This window comes from Elephas maximus, chromosome 11, assembly GCF_024166365.1.
Source record: "Elephas maximus indicus isolate mEleMax1 chromosome 11, mEleMax1 primary haplotype, whole genome shotgun sequence".
Lineage (NCBI taxonomy): Eukaryota > Metazoa > Chordata > Mammalia > Proboscidea > Elephantidae > Elephas > Elephas maximus.
Window position 1 is genome coordinate 58,239,127 of NC_064829.1, and position 20,300 is coordinate 58,259,426.

Below are 20,300 nucleotides of genomic sequence, written 5' to 3' on the forward strand. Positions count from 1 at the left end.
TTGGTAGTAAGGAAAAAAATCTTAGTGGAATTAATGAGTGAATAAATTATTAACATCACTTACAGGAAATACTTTTAGAGCATCTATACTATGGGAAGCAGATAAATGAGTTGTAACTAAGTAAACAACCGTGTAATGAGAGTAACTGAATTATCCTGAGGGGTAGAGGTCTGAGGTATCAGTGACATCAATAAAGATTAATCAAGGATGTTGCACTACAGGCCTGATGGCCGTAATAACAGCAGCAGTACCCACAGCAGTAACACCACTCTGTTTCAGTAAGCCCTGTAGTTTATAATATGGTCTGATTGGCAACTAATCATGGGGATAGCATAGGACCAGGCAGCATTTAGTTTCATTGTGCATGGGGCTGCCATGAGTCAGAGGCCAACACCACGACAGCTAACAACAACAACAACATAACTTATAAACCTTGTTACTCACATGATCTCATCCCTCCACCTCCCAGCACACATGTGAGACAAATGAAGCAGGCATTCAAAGCCCCATTTTACAAGCAGGAAAAGTGAATTACAAGAAAGACTCACAAGCTTATGATCTAAGGCTATGCTTATAGAGCGGGGGTCCTCAGGCACATACAGGCCACTGTTGTGTTTTGTGGCCTACATAATTAAAAAAAAAAAAAAGATATGGTATGATAATATTGAAAAATTGGGGGATTTAAGGTAAAAATCTGAATTTCTGGTTCTTCTTGACAAAATGGAAGATGTGACACCCCTGGGTTCTCAATAATGTTCGTTTACTTTCGAGGAGGCATTGACTCTCTAGTTCTCTCATTTCCAGCACCTTCCTGGCCTGTGTTACCAGATACATCAAAAGAAAGAGATATCGCTCAGTAAAGAAAATATCTTCAGTTTAAGAAGGCACATGATTATAAGTAGCCTTAGGGGCCCCAAGGGTTGTTCCAAAGGATCTAGAACTTGTATGTGAGGAATGGGCACATCCACCAATGCTTTCTGCATATCCCTTCTTCAGGAATCTAGATATCATCCTGGACTTCTCCCTTATCATTGCCCCCCTTCCCCCATCTAATCGGTATGTCACAAACTGAACTTTTGTTTTTTCCCCAGTAAGCCCTTTCCTTCAGTAAATGGCAACTCCATTGTTACAGTTGTTTAGACCAAAAACCCTGCAGTCATTAAAAAAAAAAAAAAATTTATTGTGTTTTTGGCAAAAGTTTACACAGTAAATTAGGTTTTCATTTAATAGTTTCTAAAAAAAATTTTTTTTTTTTATACATGTTGTTCAGTGGCATTGGTTACGTTTTTCACAACATAGCAGCATTTTCCTTATTTCCATTCTGATTGCTCTGTTCCCATTAATCTATCTTTCCTGTCCCCCCTTACCTTCCCACCTTTGGTCTAGGATAAATGTTAACCATTTGGTTTCATTTAAATGATTATTTAGAGGAGCACAGAACTTACAAGTGATATTTTTTATTTTATGGGCCAATCTGTCATTTGACTGTTAAAGGTGAACTCTGGGAGTGGTTTGAATTCCAGGTTTAAAGGATATCTCAGGGTGATTATCTCAGGGGTTCATCTGGTCTCTACCAGTCCAGTAAGTTTGGCCTTATTTTGGGAATTTGAGCTTTGTTCTTCATTTTTCTCCCATTCTTTCAGAGACCATCTATCGAGTCCCTGGTCAGAATGGACAATAGTGGTAGCCAGGCACCAACTAGTTTTTCTGGTTTCAAGGTAGGTGATGCCATTGTTTGTGTAGGAAATTAGTTCTGTGGACTAGTTTCTTTTCTGAGTCTTTGATTTCTTTCTTTCTCTTCTTTTCCAGGTGAATAGAGACCAATAGTTGTGTTTTAGATGGCTGCTCTTGAGCTTTTAAGACCCCAGATACTACTCACCAGACTAGGATATAGAACATTTTCTTTATGGACTGTATTGTGCCAATTGACTGAATTGCCCCATAAGACTATGGTCCTAAGCCCTTAAATCCAGCAAACCAATCCTGTGAGGTATTTGGTTATATCTGGGGAGTATCCATAACTGGCCTCCCTATGTGCTTTATTTTATATTTGAATATATATGCAGCACACATAAACATGTACATACATATGCCTACAGATACACCTATACGTGCATATCTCTATATTCCTATGTGCTTTCCTGTATATACATATGCACACATATCTATTTATGTAACCACACACATATTTTTAGTTGTTATTACTGTTTTTGCAAAATTGTATATCCCCCAATGAATTTTTTTGACCATTTCTGCACAAATAGTTCATTGACATTAGTTACATTTATCATAATTTGTCAACATTTTCTTTAATTGTGTCTATGCCTTTCTGTTTGTGCTTAAACACTCATCTTTATTATGACTGTGCTATGCTCACTACTTCCATACTCAGTGCCACTTCTCCCATCACAAATAGTAGCAAGTCTGTACGTTCCAAAGCATACTTTCCCCTCCTCCCTCCTCTTCTCCCTGGTAACCACCAAATGAACATTGGTTTCCCTATATTTATTTGTTCTTGTCTTCTAGTAAAAGAGGAATCAAACAATATTTGTCCTTATGTACTTATTTCACTTAGTATTATGCCCTCCAGGTCCATCCATGTTATAATATGTTTTACGAACTCTTCATTGTTCTGCATGGTTGCATGTTATTCTTGGAGTCATTTTTGACTGTCTCACACCCTACCTCAGAAAACCTTGGTTCAACCTTAGAAATATATCCTGAAACTGCCTACGTCCATTATCCTAATGCAAACCACCATCATCTCTTGCTTGAAACACTGCAGCAGCCTGTTCCTTGTTCTTCCTGCTCCCACCATTGTCCTGTTACTGCCTATTCCCAATGTTGCAGCAGGGGGATCCTGTTAAAATATAAATGATATCATGTCCTACTCTGCTCAAAACCCTGTGTGCTTCCTCATGCCACTCATGGTTCTTAATGTGGGGAGGGAAGAAACCTTTGATGGAGAAATGAAGCCTTCTGGCCTAGCCCTGGGGTCTGGGTACCATTACATCTTTGGTTTATGGGCCACAAAAAGTTCTGCCACCAGAATTTCTATTTCCACAGCCTCTGAGCCTTGGCTGCTGACTCCATTCATGCTGGAGTGGGTTTCACATGGTGTCGACATCTTTGTCTTGTTACTTTAGGGTTCAAAGTCTGGTATACATGAGGCTGATTGGCAGAGCCTGAATCCTAAGATGCAAAGTTGGCTGGGAAGGAGAATCTGGCTTCTGCACTGATGTACTTGAGCTAGTTTCAGACAACTTCTGCTTCTTCCAACTAAGTAATCCATAACTACAACAGCCTCCACTCAAGGAAAAAACTTTTTGGTTTATATTAGACATTGATAATGGAAAAACCCTGGACTGAGAATGAGGTTTTCAACTTTGCTCTGCTGTTGCTAGGTGTACAAATCACCACCTGCTCTGTTCTAGAGTGTAAAGTGAGGGGATTGAGTGAGGTCAATGCTTTTCAGATTTCATCCCACCCTTGGATTCTGTCCAGTGACCAACGGCCACCTCAAAGGCAGAAGGGAAGGGAGGGCTGAATGAATAGGACACTGGATTCCTTCTACCCATTTCAACTGGAGCAGCTCTGCTTTTATCTGCTTGGTTTGAGTAATTAAAGAAGAAAAGCTTGTAAAGCCTTGAACTTTGACGATGTGTGATCCCTGGCCAGCTCTAATGTTCTGTGTGTCTACGACTTCTAAGATAGGGCAAAGCATGTTGGCCAGCAATGCTGATGAATGAAACCCAGAGTTAAACCAGGCCTTGTCCAGGCTGAGGCCTTGGGTGGGCATGCTGGGGAGGATGCCTGCAAGGTGTTGGAGAAACTGGAACTTGCGCTCTGCCCTGCTAACAGGCAGACCAGGCTGGTTAGAGTACTCTGAACACTGAGCCCAGAGCCCAAGTCCAACCCACTGGAAAAAAGCAATCTCTTGAGAACCTGGTAAACAGCTCAGTGGAGACAGAAGGGAAGGGAAGGGAAGGAATATATATTCAAACCCAAGAATATATATTAGAGAAATGAAACCCCCCCCCGGCCTGGCCCTGAAATCCTGGCATTATTAAATCTTTAGTTCATGTACTATCAGAGTGTCCCCAGAATATCACTTCTTGTCTTTCCCTCCTGTTTTACAGGTGAGGGTGGAAGCTCACAGAAGTAAAGTACCTACTCCAGGCAGGACCAGGACCAGGACCAGAACTTAGGGCTATTCCTGGAATTCTTACACACTGCGACAGTCTCTGTGGTAACACCTTTAGGCCCCCTTCATTCCAAAATTGGCAGAGTGAGAAATTATTAATAAAATGAATAAAGGTTTCTTGCTCTTGCATTCAACTATGTTCTTTTCAAAACATTTTCACATATTGTCAAATAAACCTAGCTCTCTTGATGGCAAATGAAGAAATCTAATTCAAAGTTGTTGTTAGGTGTCCTTGAGACAGTTCCAACTCATAGCGATCCTATGTACAACAGAATGAAACACTGCCTGGTCCTGCACCAGCCTCACAGTCGTTGCTGTGTTTGAGCCCATTGTTGCAGCCACTGTGTCAAATCCATCTCATTAAGGGTCTTCCTCTTTTTCACTGACCCTCCACTTTGCCAAACATGATGTCCTCCTCCAGGGACTGGTCCATCTTGATAAAATGTCCAAAGTATGTGAGATGAAGTTTTGCCATCTTTGCTTCCAAGGAGCACTGTGGCTGTACTTCTTCCAAGACAGATTTGTTTTTTCTTCTGGCAGTCCATGGTATATTCAATATTCTTCACCAACGTCATAATTCAAAGGTATCAATCAATCCTTCTTCAGTTTTTCTTACTCATTGTCCAGTGCTTGCATGCATATGAGGCAATTGAAACTACCATGGCTTGGGTCAGCTGCACCTCAGTCCTCAAAGTGACATCCTTGCTTTTCAACTCTTTAAAGAGGTCTTTTGTAAAATATTTGCCTAACGCAATGCTTCATTTGATTTCTTGAGTGCTGCTTTCATGGGCATTGATTGTGGATCCAGGTAAAAATGAAATCCTTGACAACTTGAATCTTTTCTCTGTTTATTATGACATTGCTTATTGGTCCAGTTGTGAGGATTTTTGTTTTCTTTATGTTGAGGCATAATCCACACTGCAGGCTGTAGTTTTTGATCTTAATCAGTAAGTGCTTCAAGTCCTCTTTACTTTTAGCAAGCAAGGTTGTCTCATCTGCATATCACAGGTTGTTAATGAGTCTTCCACCAATGCTGATGCCACGTTCTTCTTCATATAGTCCAGCTTCTCAGGTTATTTGCTCAGCATACAGATTGAATAAGCATGGTGAAAGGATACAACCCTTACACACACATTTCCTGACTTTAAAACATCAAGTATCCCTTTGTTCTTTTTGAACAACTTCCTCTTGGCCTATGTACAGGTTCCTCATGAGCACAATTAAGTGTTCTGGAATTCCCATTCTTTGCAGTGTTATCCATAATTTATTATGATCCACACAGTCAAATGCCTTTGCATAGTCAATAAAACACAGGTAAACATCTTTCTGGTATTCTCTGCAAATCAAAGCAGATTAGGCAAAAACAGAGGACTTATCGGCTCTCACTCACTTGGAAGTGCAAGTGCTTCTGGGATAGCTGGATTTAGGGATTCATATGATTCCATTGGGGCTTGGTGTCTCCTGCAGTCTCTTGGTTCTCTTTCTCCCCTTTGAAAGGCCTCATTCTCTGACTGGCTCTATCCATGTGGTAGGAGAGATGGCTACTGGGAGCCTAAGCCTTCATCGTTCTGACTGTGGATGTCCCAGTGTCCATAATCAAAACTCATACGGGGGCACTCTGGGTGGTCCTACTCAGGTCCTATTCCACTTCCCCCATCCATGGTCAGGGGAGGAGGGTACCATGACTAACAGTCCCACCAGGAGTTGGTGGGGGGGGGTCCTCCTAAGGAAGGAAGGAATATTCCTGTGTCTACTACATTCTCTTTTTTGTTTTGAGGGGTTGTTATTGTTGGGTGCTGTTGAGTTGGTTCCAACTCATAGGTACCCTATAGGACAGAGTAGAACTGTACCATAGGGTTTTGAGGGGTAATATGGTCTTAAATCCCACCTGACAGCCAAGGAGAACCAGACATACAGGGGTTAAGTGCTCCTGTCCCAATTCCTAGTTACTTAGTGGATGAGCTAGGATAAAAACCAGATCTCAGAGTCCAAGACCACAGTTAATTTTTGTTGGTCCATGCTGGATGGTTCCCTCTATCTCAGTTAGTTGTTTCATAATTTCACCTATGAGGAAACTAGAAAAAATTAGAGAAAGAAAATGACTTGCCCAAGGATTTTCAGTGTTGTAAGGGGGGAGATGCCTACAGCCCAGTCTGCTGATTTATCCCCACGTCCTTTCCTTCACAGCCCCCTTCCTCATGGTAATAAGTGGAGGTGCCCATTGCAGCTGTGGGTATAAGACATAAAGCATTGTTGGTCAGAGTCTTCTTGTCTGCCCATGCCCATCCAGGGAGGCCTGTGCATTTCTCACAGGAAACTTCCTCCCAGATTGGAGCCACCTAAGGAGCCCTGGACTGAGGGGGAGATAAAACCAGAAGCTTCTCTCCCCAGGCTTGGGGAGGGAACTCACCCACTTAGTAGTGGCCTGTAAGACGAGCCACTATCCACCCTGGCACTGGGCTGAGTGAACTTCTCCGGGTAGCTGTGTGGCCTTGGTCCCAGCCCTGATGGGAATAAGCTGACTGCCTTATCATAGACCTCTTAACCTGCAGTTGAGAGACCTTGGTTAGGCTTCCAGTGCTGTTATTGTGAGGCTTTGCACAGATCACTTAAGCCTCTCAGGGCCTCAGTTTTTTCATCTACAAATGGGTTAATGATGCTTGCCCTGCCTATCTCAATGTTGTTTAAAGCAGCAGGGCTGTAAAAGAGCTTTGAAACCCCACAGAGCAGTTCCAGCAACTTGAGGGTTCTGAGTTAATGCTAGTCCTGTCTGCGAATGTCCCAGAGGTGGGCCAGCTGCCCAGACCCTTGAAGAGATCTGCTCCAACATCCATCTCACATCCTGGGGACATACAGTACCCCCAGGATTTCTGCAAACCCTGTAAGATAATACATCCTTGAGTCCTCTGGTTCTAATCTGTTGAGATCTCCAGATCATCCTTAGTCTCTGCCCCTTCCTTTCATTCCCTCCCGCTGACCCACCCCTTCAGAGCTGTCCTGTACTGGAAAATTTCAGTGGCAATTCAGGGAATCTATGAGGGGAATTTTACTGGAGCATTATACAATGCACAAATTAAAACTGAGATTTCTGTCTTAAAAGCCCTCACTCCGCCCCCCCCCCCCAGCTTCTCACAGAGTTGCTCACCTCAGCACTCTCTCTCCCTCTCAACTCTCTGATTCCTTGGTCTTGCTCTCTCTTCTCTCTCCTTCTACCCCCACAGCTTCAGGCCATCCCAGTTTCTTTCCTAAGAGGAAGTTTGGTCCCTCAGGTAACATTTCTCTGTCACCCCTCTGCCCTCTATTCCATGCAGTCTTACACAATGCTGGGCACGGCCTTGAGGCTCCATTTGTATTAGGCAACATCTGAGGAGCCAAAGACAAGTCAGAGGAGGAGAGGAAACAGCTTGTGGTGATACCTGTCCTTGTCATGGAGGCTCTCTCCTTCCCTGGAACCTGAGGGCTCAGGGAAGCTGCTGGGAGGCACAGGCCCCACCAAGGAAGCTTATGGTGGCCTGAGGTTGAGGGTAATGTGGCAGAAGGAAAGCTTCTTTTCCTCTTTACCTCATAGGGCTATTGAGGGCCAGATGATATCATGGAGAAGAAAGTACCTCATAAAACATTACACAAATATAAGGGATTGTTATAAGATTGTTTTTATTGGGAAATGTAATTTGAGTTTCAAATAACCACTTTCAAATGAACTCTTGGAACATAATTACAGTGGACATCTGTTGTTTTTGGTCTGCTTAATGGCCCTTTCCCTTCTTCTGGTAAAAATACCACCCCCATCCCCTCTTCTGGAGCCCTGGTGACACAGTGGTTAGGAGCTTGGCTGCTAAACAAAAGGTCAGCAGTTCAAATCCACCAGCTGATCCTTGGAAACGCTATGGGGCAGTTATCCTCTGTCCTGTAGGGTTGCTATGGGTCAGGATCAACTTGATAGCAACGGGTTTTTTTTTTTTTTGGTTTTATCCCCTCTTCTGGGGAGGTGCGCTACCTCATTTCAAAACTTGCGATACTGCTGGGGACACCATTACGTTCTTCCAACGCCAGGTCACAGGGATGGACATGTGATCAGACTTGGCCAATCACAGTAACGCATGCCTCCCCACCCCCGCTGCAGGGGTTGGTCCAAGGGACCTGTGACCAAGGTCTGGCCAATCAGCATGCCATTTCGGGATTTCGACATCTGGAAGTGTTGAGAAAGGCCCTTTTCTTCCTCTGGAGTGAGATGAGCTACTGACAGTCACGCCTGGCCCCAGCCCTGCCTTCCACAGCCACTTAGAGAAGCTTTCTGTGGTAGGAAAGAATAAGATAGCCAGGGGATTGTGGCTGGGAAATAATGTCAAGAGCAGGTGAGAGAAGCCTCAGGTGCCTCATCGGAGCCCCTGGTTTTGGCTGTCCTGCAGACATGCTCTGTGCCTGCACTTTCCTATCCCTGAGCATCAGTTCCGCCTCTTTCCTTCAGCTCGAATGGGCTTTTTGTGCCTTTGTCTGAAAATTTGTGAGTTGGAGGTGCCTCTTCATGAGTATCCAACTATTTCATGTGTGAATATCCTAGGCCTTCAAATCAAGAGATTTGAAATGCTTCACGGGCAGGGGCCTCGGGCCTGGCTCAGGGCGGTCAGCAGACAGCAAAGACACAGATGTTGAATTAAGTGAACTAACTCAGTGATCCTTACAAATAGACCCTTTGTCTGCCTTAAACCCATTTCAGAACATGCTGAGATATAAAAAGTAATATATAATAGATGCTAAGTACATGTAGTTGAACGAGCCCATGAACACATTCATAATTAAATTAAGAAAAAATGGTGTGTCTGTTCACTTTTCTCTCTAGCTAGAGACAATTCTGTTTATTGCAAAGACTCAAGAGGCAAACACTGAGTGCTCTGGGAATGAGGCAAGGGAAATTGGAACTCCTTTTTCTGTTCTGGGATCTTGTTTTGAATGTTGTTGAAAATGACTGGGTCTTACCCAGAACCTGACAACCGTTTTTTTGCTGATGAGATTTCGACCAAGACGAGATGTGGAGACTAGGCCAGTTGAGTGGGATATGGAGTGCTAAAGAGACACAGAGGACAGGAGCTGAGACTGGACCCAGGTGGCCAAGGGGTGTGATGTCTGGGTGGGGGGCACCAGCTGGCAGTCCCACACAGCTCATTTTTTAAAAAAGTCAACACAGAGCAACAACAACATAATATCATCTTCAACAAGAAAGTGTAGCAAGGAGCAGAAGGGAGCCAGGTTAAGCAATTCAGGCTCTAGCGTGGCACATGGGGATTTCAGATTGCTTCACCCTATTAGCAAAAATTAAATAAATACATTTCCACTTAAGGGATGCGTTATGAAATTAATTTATGTTTCTGTTGAAGGCTAATAAAATGTTTAGTATAATAACCATGTTGCAGAGGCTAAGGGGTCCCTCTGTTCTCAGGATGAGAACCCAGGCTTCCTAGCTCCTGCCAGGGCTGAGCAAGAGCTAATTAGCTGGTGGCAGAGGCCAGAGGAAGAAGACAAGAGCTTTGGACCACACAGTGCTCCAAGGCTGCTAGACCTGGCTCTGGACTGGTACCTAGCCTATGACCTTGTTCTTCATTTTCTTCATCTGCAAAGTGCCTTGTTGGCTTTGTAAAACCCATTGTCTTTGTGCTGACTCTGATTCATGCAACTCTGCACGTGTCAGGATAGAACTGCGCTGCACAGAGCTTTCAAAGGCTGATTCTTTGGAAGTAGATCAGTAGGCCTTTCTTCTGAGGCCCCTCCAAGTAGACTCAAACCTCCAACCTTTCAGTTTGCAGCCAAGTGCATTAACAATTTGCACCACCATTTACTTTAAAGAATTGTTTTCAAGATCAAATGAAATATTGGATGATAACATATTTCTAACTACAGAAATGTAAGATTCAGTTAGGAATGGTGAAAATAGACCCTAAGAAGAAAACAAAACCCACAAAACTTAAAATAATAAGAAACTAAAGCCAGGGTCTGAATGAGATAAAAAAAAAAATAAAACAAAACAAAAAATGCTTTTTTTTCTGGGGGTTGGGGAGGATGCCTGGTTTTTGCTTAATCAATGGGAATATGGATTGTTACGAGGATCAGTGCAACGTGCTGCAAGACTTAACGGCTTGGCTGGACCCTAGAGCCAGACTAACTGGGTTCATATTCTAGCTTTACCACTTATGGGCCATCTGACCTTAGGTGGGATACTTAAGCTCTCTTTGCCTGAATTCTCTTATCTGTGAAACGGGGAGGCTAGCTGCACCTATATTCAGAGAATTATAAGAACAGTGCCTGGTACATAATAAGCGCTTGATAAATAAATGGGCTACAATTATTTATTATCAGAAACAGAAGTCCTGACCTTGTTAATAACTACCTATATGACTGTAGGCAAAGTATTATAACTTTCTGTGGTAATATGAAAAGTGTTGGGCTGGAAACAGGGTTTCCAAATCTCAGCACTATTGACATTTTGGGCTGGATAATTCTTTGTTGTGGGGGCTGTCTTGTGCATTGTAAAGTGTCTATCAGCATCCCCGGCCTCTACCCACTAAATGCCAGTAGCATGTCTTCTCTCTCTTGTGAAAACCAAAGATGTCTTCAGTCATAGCCAAATGTCCCCTGATGGGCAAAATTGTTCTCAGTTGAGAAGCACTGAACTAGAAGCAGGGCTCTTAGGCTGGGCATCTGTAGGCCTTGGGATTCCAAAGATGAACGCTGGGAGTTCTACAAACCCCATGAAATTGTGTGTGAACTTGTACGTGTGTGCATGTGTGTGCACGCGTGTGTGTGTGTGTGTGTCGTACACATGAGTTCATATGCATTTTCCTCAGGAGAGATCCCCAGGTTTCATTGGAGCCTCAAGGTAGTCTGGGACCCAAAAGAATTCTAAGTCACTAGTCCTGAGTCCCTCTAGTTCTGACATAAGCTAGCCTGCATGCTGAGAGGAAAGGTATTGTTTTACATGAGACCCAAGTTCCTCCTGGTCACCACATGGAGCTATCTGGTCTATTTCTCTGGGCCTTTCTGATGACACTTCTGCCCCTACCCCCCTCCCCACCTCCCACAGAGCCCCTCCCTTCTCTCCCATGTCGGTTGATTGCAGCAGCTTTTCCCTCCTTCGTGGGAAGTCTGGATACACGTTCCAGACAGCCAGCTGCTCCATCCCAGTTCTTCCCCGAGAGCCCTGAGTTGCGTGAAAGTGGCAGTGGGTGAGTGAGTGGATGGGAGATGAGAGGAGTATCGTTGGGGAAGACGTGGAACAAGACAGGTAATAAGACCCCTTTTCTGGGTAGCGTCAATCCTGTGCTGGCTTTGCCCATCTCCCTTCCTTGCTGGTTTTCTAGTCTTTGCCATCTTGGGCAGAGCCAGGGAAGCCAGCGGCTTCTTACCCAAGGTTGCTCTGCTGGAGAGCTAGTATTTATGCTGCTGCTGGGACGTGGGATGACCCTATTATGTTGTGTGGCTGACACAGTGCTCAGCCCCCAAATTTCTTCACGCAGTCTGTGATCAGATTTAATACCCAGAGCCTCTTAACCAAGAAAATCTACTCCCATCCCAAATAGAATCTGTACTTTGATTTAGACTGAATCAGGCATTGGGAAAAGGGAAGGGAGGCCAAGGCACTCAAAAGTTTTCTGACCGTGTCAGAGTTTAAATAAAAGAATGGGGAGGGGGTGAGGAGAGTAACTTTATTCACATACTATCAGCTGGTGCAGGTTGCCGTCTAAGGAGTGAGAAATTCAAAGTCATGCTTTTAGGACTGTTTCATCTATCTACCTTCAAAATGAGACAGTGGATGGAAAGCACCTACCGTTGTCAAGTCCATTTCCCTTCTCTCTCCCTGCCACTTCTGTCTTAAGGAAATAAACAAACTAAAAAAACTAAACCTGTTGCCTTGGAGTCAATTCAGACTCATGGTAAACTTATATGTTTGAGAGTAGAACTGCTTCATAGGGTTTTCTTGGCTATAATCTTTTATAGAAGCAGATCTTCAGGCCTTTCTTACCAGGTACCTCTGGGTGGGTTTGAACCTCCAAGCTTTGGGTTAGTCGTTGAGCACAAAAAAATTGTGCCACCCAGGGACCCTCTCTGGTGTGAGTGTAAATCTAAAGTATTCGTTAGGCATCAAGACTGAATAAAGACAAGTGTAGACAGGAAAAATGATTTGGGTATTTATCCAAGTCACCTGCCATTTTGTAACAATGGTGTGGGGGTGGTGTCTGACCTCCTCTAACTTCACAAGGGGGAAGGAGACTCAAGATCAACAGCCCAAGGCTGATGCCTATGAGGTGGAGGTTAGACATGCCTCCTCTCTCCACCATCTTTACCAATTCTGACACCAACCGTCTCTCCCACAGCACTATTTCTCTGCTGGGTTTCATAATTCATTGCAATGGCCACACACAGACAATACTCATGATTATGGGGTTTATTAGGGGAGTTCCCACTGCCTGTTGCCATCGTCACTCCTGACGCATAGCGACCCTTTGGACAGAGTAGAACTGCCCCATAGGGTTTCCAAGGAACAGCTGGTGGATCTGATTTGCCAACCTTTTGGTTAGCAGCTGAGCTCTTAAACACTGCCCAACCAGGGCTCCATTAGGTGAGTAACAGGTTGAAAAATACTCCAGATACAGTTTTTCCATCAGGACAGCCTCTTCTCAGTTGTGCCTGCAGGCATGCCTCTCTTTGGCCCCTTGGCCTCTGTGCTGTTCCAGCAAGTGTTACAAAGCTCTTTTAGCCCTGCAGATAAATGCCCAGGGATACCCCATTCCGCCAGTAAGCCTCCGGCCCTACAGCACTCAGCTGTCTTGCTCCATGGGCCAGGAAGCCTACTGTGCAGTCTCCTTCTGGTCTCTCCTGCCGCCGTTTCTCTGCCACTGATTCTCACTGTCTTCAGTGTTATAGCTGTCTCTCTCTCTCTGTTTCTGTCTCCTGGTTCCAGGAGCTTCTCAGCACAGGGATCCTGGGTCCAAAGGACATGCTCTGCTCTTGGCTCTTCTTCCTTGGTGGTGGTGAGATCCTCTCCTCCCACCTCTGGGATGGCTCATTTTAAGCCTAGCAGGATAGCAAAACTGACCAATCCCCTTGTTAGGGTTCCATAGACCTTATTTGCATGGTCCCACCCCCACACAGGTGCCATGAACTTTATTTGCATTATTAGCAAGCTATCCAATCCCCTTCATGATCCATAATTATTACCTTATCTGTATACTTCCACCCAATCACTTGGGTGGGGGTTACAAGATGATGGCGAGAATGGCCATACAAAAGCAATCCATTGCACCTCACAATTGTAATGTGCTGTACCCCTTTTTGCTTCAACAATCCAGGTTTTTCTTCTCTTGATGCTAATGGACAGTGCACTTGGGTCACGTGGGCATGTGAAAGTCTGGATTTTCAAAATGAATGAATAAGGGAATAATTATTTATTTCACAATTTTACCTGTACTCATTAAATAGGCAAATATATATAGACCAAAGTTTATTAGAGGTTACCAGAAGTGGAGTGAGGAGAAAAAGGAGAGTCTTGGCTTAGGAGGTGGCATAATATGGAAATGGATAATGGTGATGGGTGATGGTTGCAAAACATGATGAAGGTAACCAATGTCACTGAATTATACACGTAAAAAATGTTGAATTGGCAGATGTTTTGTTACATATATTTTCAAACACAAGAGAATAAAAAAATAGAAAAGATTCACTGAAAAATTTTTAAAGGCAAAGTCCCCAAGTGAACATTTAAAGGAATTTGATTTTCACCTAATTTTCTACTTCACCACATTCTTTACAGTTTGAAGACTCAGACAGGCCACTTTATAGTCCCAACAGCACTACCATCATTAATACCCAAAGGATTTGGAGTAGAAGTCTGGCTCTTCTCCTAAGTCCTCTGGAAGACTCAGATCTTCCAAGCTTCTCAAGCAATCTTGGGTAAGTCAATCGAACTTCATGTGTCTCAGTCTCCTCATCTGTAAACTGGAGGTAATAATACCTCCCTCACAGCATTGTCATGATGGTTAAATGACATAGGTAACTGGCAGTATTTTGCATAAGATGAAGTATCTTCTCATATTAAATTTCATTAAGAACAGGTATCGTGGCCTTTGTTCTATGACGAGGAGGGAAAAGGCATCTCTCTCTACAAGAGGTTACTCAATCAACCAATCAACAAACTAAGCATTATGCAGTGTCTGTGACTTCCTTCTAAAAAAATCACGTACCGCTGAGCCAGCAATAAGCATTAGAATTGACAAATGTCCCCCTAAAATAGGAAATTACAAATCTAAACATAATTTTAAGACATAGTATTCCAGAAAATGCTACAGCAAAGGGAAGTGAGGAGCTCTAAAAACTGTTAACACCTTTGTTTTATTAAACTAAACTTGCTGATATCTGTAAATTTCATTTAGCAAAAGTTTAAAATTTTCAGTATTACAATGGCTTGCTGAGTTGCTTTATGAAGATTCAAGAGCTATGCTGTTGTTGTTGTTAGGTGCCAGCAAGTCGATTTCAACTCATAGCTACCCCATGTGACAGAGTAGAACTGCCCCATAGGGTTTTGTAGGCTGTAATCTTTATGTGAGCAGAAAGACAGGTCTCTCCTGTGGAGCCACTGGGTGGGTTCAAATTGCCAACTGTTTGTTTAGCAGCCAAGCGTTTAACCATTGAGCTACCTGAACTCCTTGTAAGAGCTATAAACCCAAACCCACCCAGTGCCGTCGCTATAGAGTGAGTTAAAATCAGCAGGTGAGTGGAAATGCCAGAGAGGAAAGACATGTGTCACTTGATTGTAACAATTTCACATAAAGCTGCAGCCACAGAAGGCCAGAATTGAATAAGACTTGGAGATTATTTAGCCATTTCTGCCTGCTAACCAAAATGTCAGCAGTTCGAATCCACTGGTTGCTCCTTGGAAACCTTATGGGGCGGTTCTACTCTGTCCTATAGGGTCACTATCAGTTGGAATTGACTCAGTGGCAACAGGTTTGGTTTGGTCTTTCATAGTATTATAGACAGAGAAATCTCTCTTTTGAGACTGAAGGAGGAAAACTCACCCAAGACCACACATCCAAGTGAGTGGTTATGTAGAGAATGGATTTCAGACCTGACTTCTTGTCCACTGCTGTTTCTACTCTGTTCTTAAGAACTCATTCTGGAGTGATAGAAATGTATAACGTTATCAAAACCTGCCTAACTGTACACTTAAAGTGAGTGCATATTATTGTATGTAAATTATAGGTCCGTAAAATTAATTTTTAAAAATGGAAAAGAAAGAATTAATTCTGCCATTTTTTCCCCTAGACCAAGGTAGTGTCAACCAAATAATCTAATTAACTGGCATCAAACCATCAGAGGGTCAAGTTAATGCATATTTCAGAGGAAATATGTGTGTGTGTTTAAAGGTGAGGTGATATTTCTGGAAGGTTCCAACCCATGGTGCAGCTGGCAGAACTTCTGTGGTAGAAGCCTCCTGGATAATGGGTAGGAAGAGGAGGGTAGTCCCATTAGCAGTCAGCTGCATTAATCATCCCACCCTGAATGTCAGAAAACTAACTCAAAATAGCTTAAACTAAAATGTGAATTTATTGGCTCAAGTAACTGAGAAGCCTAGAGGTAGATTAAGTTTCAAACATGGTCAGATCAAGAGGTTAAACTGGTGATATGGAGATTCTCTTTCTCCTTTTCTCTCTCTTTCAGCTTTGCTTTCCTCCATTCTCATTCACCAGCTTAGCATTCCCTATTAAAAGAGAGTCTTTTTCCCAATGCCATCACAGTAAAAGTTCCAGGTAGGACTTGCACTGGCCTGGCTGGGGTAACATGTCCACCCTTGAACCAATCATTGGGGCCAGAAGAATATGGTGCTGTTGCTGGCCGGGACTGGGCCAAGAGTCCGTGCCTAGAACTGAGGCTGGGAGTGTGGTAAGCACTCTCCAAATGCATGGGGGTAAAGTAAGGGAGATTCCTCAAAGGAAAACCAGAACACTCTTACCAAAGGAGGAGCAAGGGATGCAGGGTAGGCAAGAACTGACAGTACCTCTAAGATAACGACAGGGAATAAAGGCCGTATCATTTAGCCTGCTCAAGAACGCAAAGCCTACACTTACTGTTGGGTTGATAGTGTGGGGTTAGGAGATTCCTTAGTTTCAGTCTGAGATTTCATTATGGTCCAGCTTGGTTTTAGTACCAGCAGAACACAAAGCTATCTGGTATTGAAACAGCCAGGAAAAGGAAGAAAGTTGTGGGATGCTTGTCATGCTCACTTTCCACCCCTGGGAAATTAGGGCAATCTGACTGAGCACTCTCAGAATGGTTGTCAGAGTTCAAAGAGACCACAGATATGAAAGGACAGTTTGTTTGTGGGGAGGCTGAAAGTTGTGGCTAAAATAATATGTACAGACATAGTATTGAGTATATAGTAAGAGACAGCCTAAAGAAAATATTATACAGGAGGAAAAATAAGAATATTAAAGCTACTATTTACTGAATGTTTTTTTATGTGTGAATCGCTATGGTAAGTACTTTAGAGATATTATTTCTGTTAATCCCCACCCATGAGCTACTTATTGTTATTACTGTTTACAGGGGAGAAAATGAAGGCTTGAGCCCAGGTTACCAATAGGCATTTCATAGGCAGAGTATAAGGCACATACTTAAAGGAAAGCCCTTTTTGTTGGATTAAACTGTGTTCCCCTAAAATATGTGTTGGAATCCTAACCCCTATTCCTGTGGTATGTGGAAATTATCAAACAATATCATTTTTTTTTATCATTAATATCACATGCAAGCAAAATTTTGCTGAAGATCATTCAAAAGTGGTTGTAGCAGTACATTGACAGTACTGCCAGAAATTTAAGCCAGATTCAGAAGAGGATGTGAAACAAGGAATATCACTGCTGGTGTCAGATGCATCTTGGCTGAAAGCAGAGAATACCAGAAAGATGTTTACTTGTATTTTATTGACTATACAAAAGGCATGCGACAGTGTGGATTGTAACAAATTATGGATAACATTGCAAAGAATAGGAATTCCAGAGCCCTGAATTGTGCTTATGAAGAACCTGTACGTAGACCAAGAGGCATTTGTTCCAAAAGAAAAGGGGATACTGCCTGGTTTAAAGTCAGGAAAGGTGTGTGTCAGGATTGTATAATTTCGCCATACTTACGCAATCTGTATGTTGAGCAAATTATCTGAGACGCTGAACTATATGGGATCAGGACTGGTGGAAGACTCATTAACAAGCTGTGATATGCGATGACACAACCTTGCTTGCTGAAAGTGAAGAGGACTTGAAGCACTTTCTGATGAAGATCGAAGACTACAGCCTTCGGTATGGATTGCACCTCAACATAAAGAAAACAAAAAACCTCACAACTGGACCAATAAGCAACATCATGATAAATGGAGAAGATTGAAGTTGTCGAGGGTTTCATTTTACTTGGATCCACAATCAATGCCCATGGAAGCAGCAGTCAAGAAATCAAATGACGCATTGCATTAGGCAAATCTGCTACAAAAGACCTCTTTAAAGAGTTGAAAAGCAAGGATGTCACTTTGAGGGCTCAGGCTTCTGACCCAAGCCATCGTATTTTCAATCACCTCATTTGCATGGGAAAGCTGGACAATGAATAAGGAAAACTGAAGCAGAATAGATGCCTTCGAATTATGGTGTTGGCAAAGAATATTGAATATACCATGGACTGTCAGAAGAATGAACAAGTCTGTCTTGGAAGAGATACAGCCAGAGGGCTCCTTGGAAGCAAGGATGGCAAGAGTGTGTCTCACATACTTTGGACATGTTATTAGGAGGGACCTGTCCCTGGAGAAGGATATCATGCTTATTAAAGTAGAAGGTCAGCGAAAAAGAGGAAGACCCTCAACAAAATTAATTGACACACTGGCTGCAACAATGGGCTCAAACATAGCAACAATTGTGAGGATGGCACAGGACTGGGCAGTGTTTCATTCTGATGTACACAGAGTTGCTATGAGTTGGAACTGATAGATGGCACCTAACAACAACACGTCTGTGGTTATAATATAATGTATTATAACATACTGTAATGTAGTATAGCGTAGTGTAATGTAATGTGATGTGATGTAATGTAATGTAGTTACGTTCCATACTGTAATCTAATGTAACATAATCACCTTTCATAATTCAGTCTACTGTAATGTAGTCTATCAATCACTTGAGAATATCACTGTAAGGTATATTCTAAACCTAATCATTTCTGAGTTATATAAAGACCAGAATAGACACAGAGATGCACACACACAAGGGCGAAGACAGATGCCATGTGAGGACCACCAAGGAACCAAGGAACCCCTGGGGCTACAAACAAGGAAGGAATTGATATGGCTGAGACTCTGGTTTGGACTTTTAGCCTCCAGAGCTGTGAGAAAATAAATTTCTGTTCTTTAACGCCACCCACCTGTGGTATTTATGTTAACACCAGCACTAGGTAACTAAGACATCCCCTTACTGCTACCCTGGGCCCCCTCAGGATCTGCTTCCTTGGTCCTTGGAGTTTGGGTGGTAGGGTCTCTAGCCTGCAGCAAGCCTGATGATGAGTAAGTGCTGAGGAAGCAGGTTGCAGGGTAAGAAGAAGAGAGAGTGGACAGCCTGAAAGTGGAGCACCGGCAGAAGGTCATTGAAAACAGGCCTAATAACTAAAGAAGCAGAGTGATAGGGGCCAATTTGCTTAGGGGCAGGCAAAGGAGTACCCTGTTCACTTTGTTAGCCCTGAAGGTGTCTTTAGGCACAGGCCAGGACAAGAATGCATGTTCAACAGGATGACCTTTACTAATTAAGGCTATGTTCATTTACGTTGAACATATTTTGTTAAAGAAGGTAGGAAAGTATGCATGTTCATTGAGATGTGCTCTGAAAGCTGCCTTCGACAGGACAGAGGATGAAAAAAGGATGAAGACTTGGGAGAGGAGGTTGAACAGGAGAAAAGGGGCAGCAATAAGAATGTGAAGGGACCAAAGATGGAACTCAAAGTTTTTCCAGGTGCAGTGCTGACTATGCAAACTCTCTTCGCCTTGCTCAGCTGCCTCCTTTTTTGCTTCTGGACCACTCTGAGTTGTGGGACATTGGCTGAGGGAAGGGCAGGTCATTAATTAACACTTCTGGCTTCCTTGGTTCAGATCCGGCAAAGTCCGTGGAGCTTGTCTTCTTACTCCAAGTTGTGCTTTCTCACTGTTTTCCTACAGCACTGCCCAAGGTGAGTTCCATGTCCAGTGAGGTACCCAGGACCATGCCAGCCCTTCCATTTGTAAATGGAGTGACTGATGGGGCTAGTAATCTTGCCCATCTCACAGGGTTCTTGTGAGACTAATGCAAAGGTGACCGATGCAAAGTTTTTAGCACAGTGTCTGCCACATAGCAAGCACCCAATGAAAATGACTTATTATTATTCCCATAGGGGTTGAAGACTATAGCATTTGAGGCTAAATTCAGCAGATGTAACTAATATGATTGTGCCCATTTTAGAGAGAAAGAAATTGAATAAGTAGGAGAGACTATGATAAGATGGCTATATGATGAAATCAGACTTCGGGAAACGGGGGGTGGAATCATTCGATGCCCATAACCTGAAACCAGAGCTTATGTTCTCATGCTTATGCTACCCTGGAAATTAATGTTATACCCTTGAGTGAAACAGCTTTATCCTTCTAATCTGGCATCAGAATGATACCATCTGTCTCCTTGGGTGGTGTGGGAACATGGAGTGGCTATGAACTCAAGGCTGTGAAGATCCAAGTGGAGATTTATAGATTATGTGTCCCCTCTTGCCTTGCCCAAGACTAACCGAGACTTGACCTGAGATGCAAGAATAAAGGAGGGCCTACTTTCTGTAAATCATCAGAAGCCTGAAGGCTAACTGAAAAAGTACATTGGAGACTAGGATTTAGGGTGAGTGTGGCTTTGTATAAGACAAGAGGAGTGCTTTTGAATTAAAGTCATGAATCAAAGGGCTCTGAGGAAAAGATTAGTCTTTGAGGGCTCATGAGCTCGGTTGACTTTTTAGGAAAACCACCACAACAAAACTCTGGGAGCCCTCCATGAAAACAGGAGCT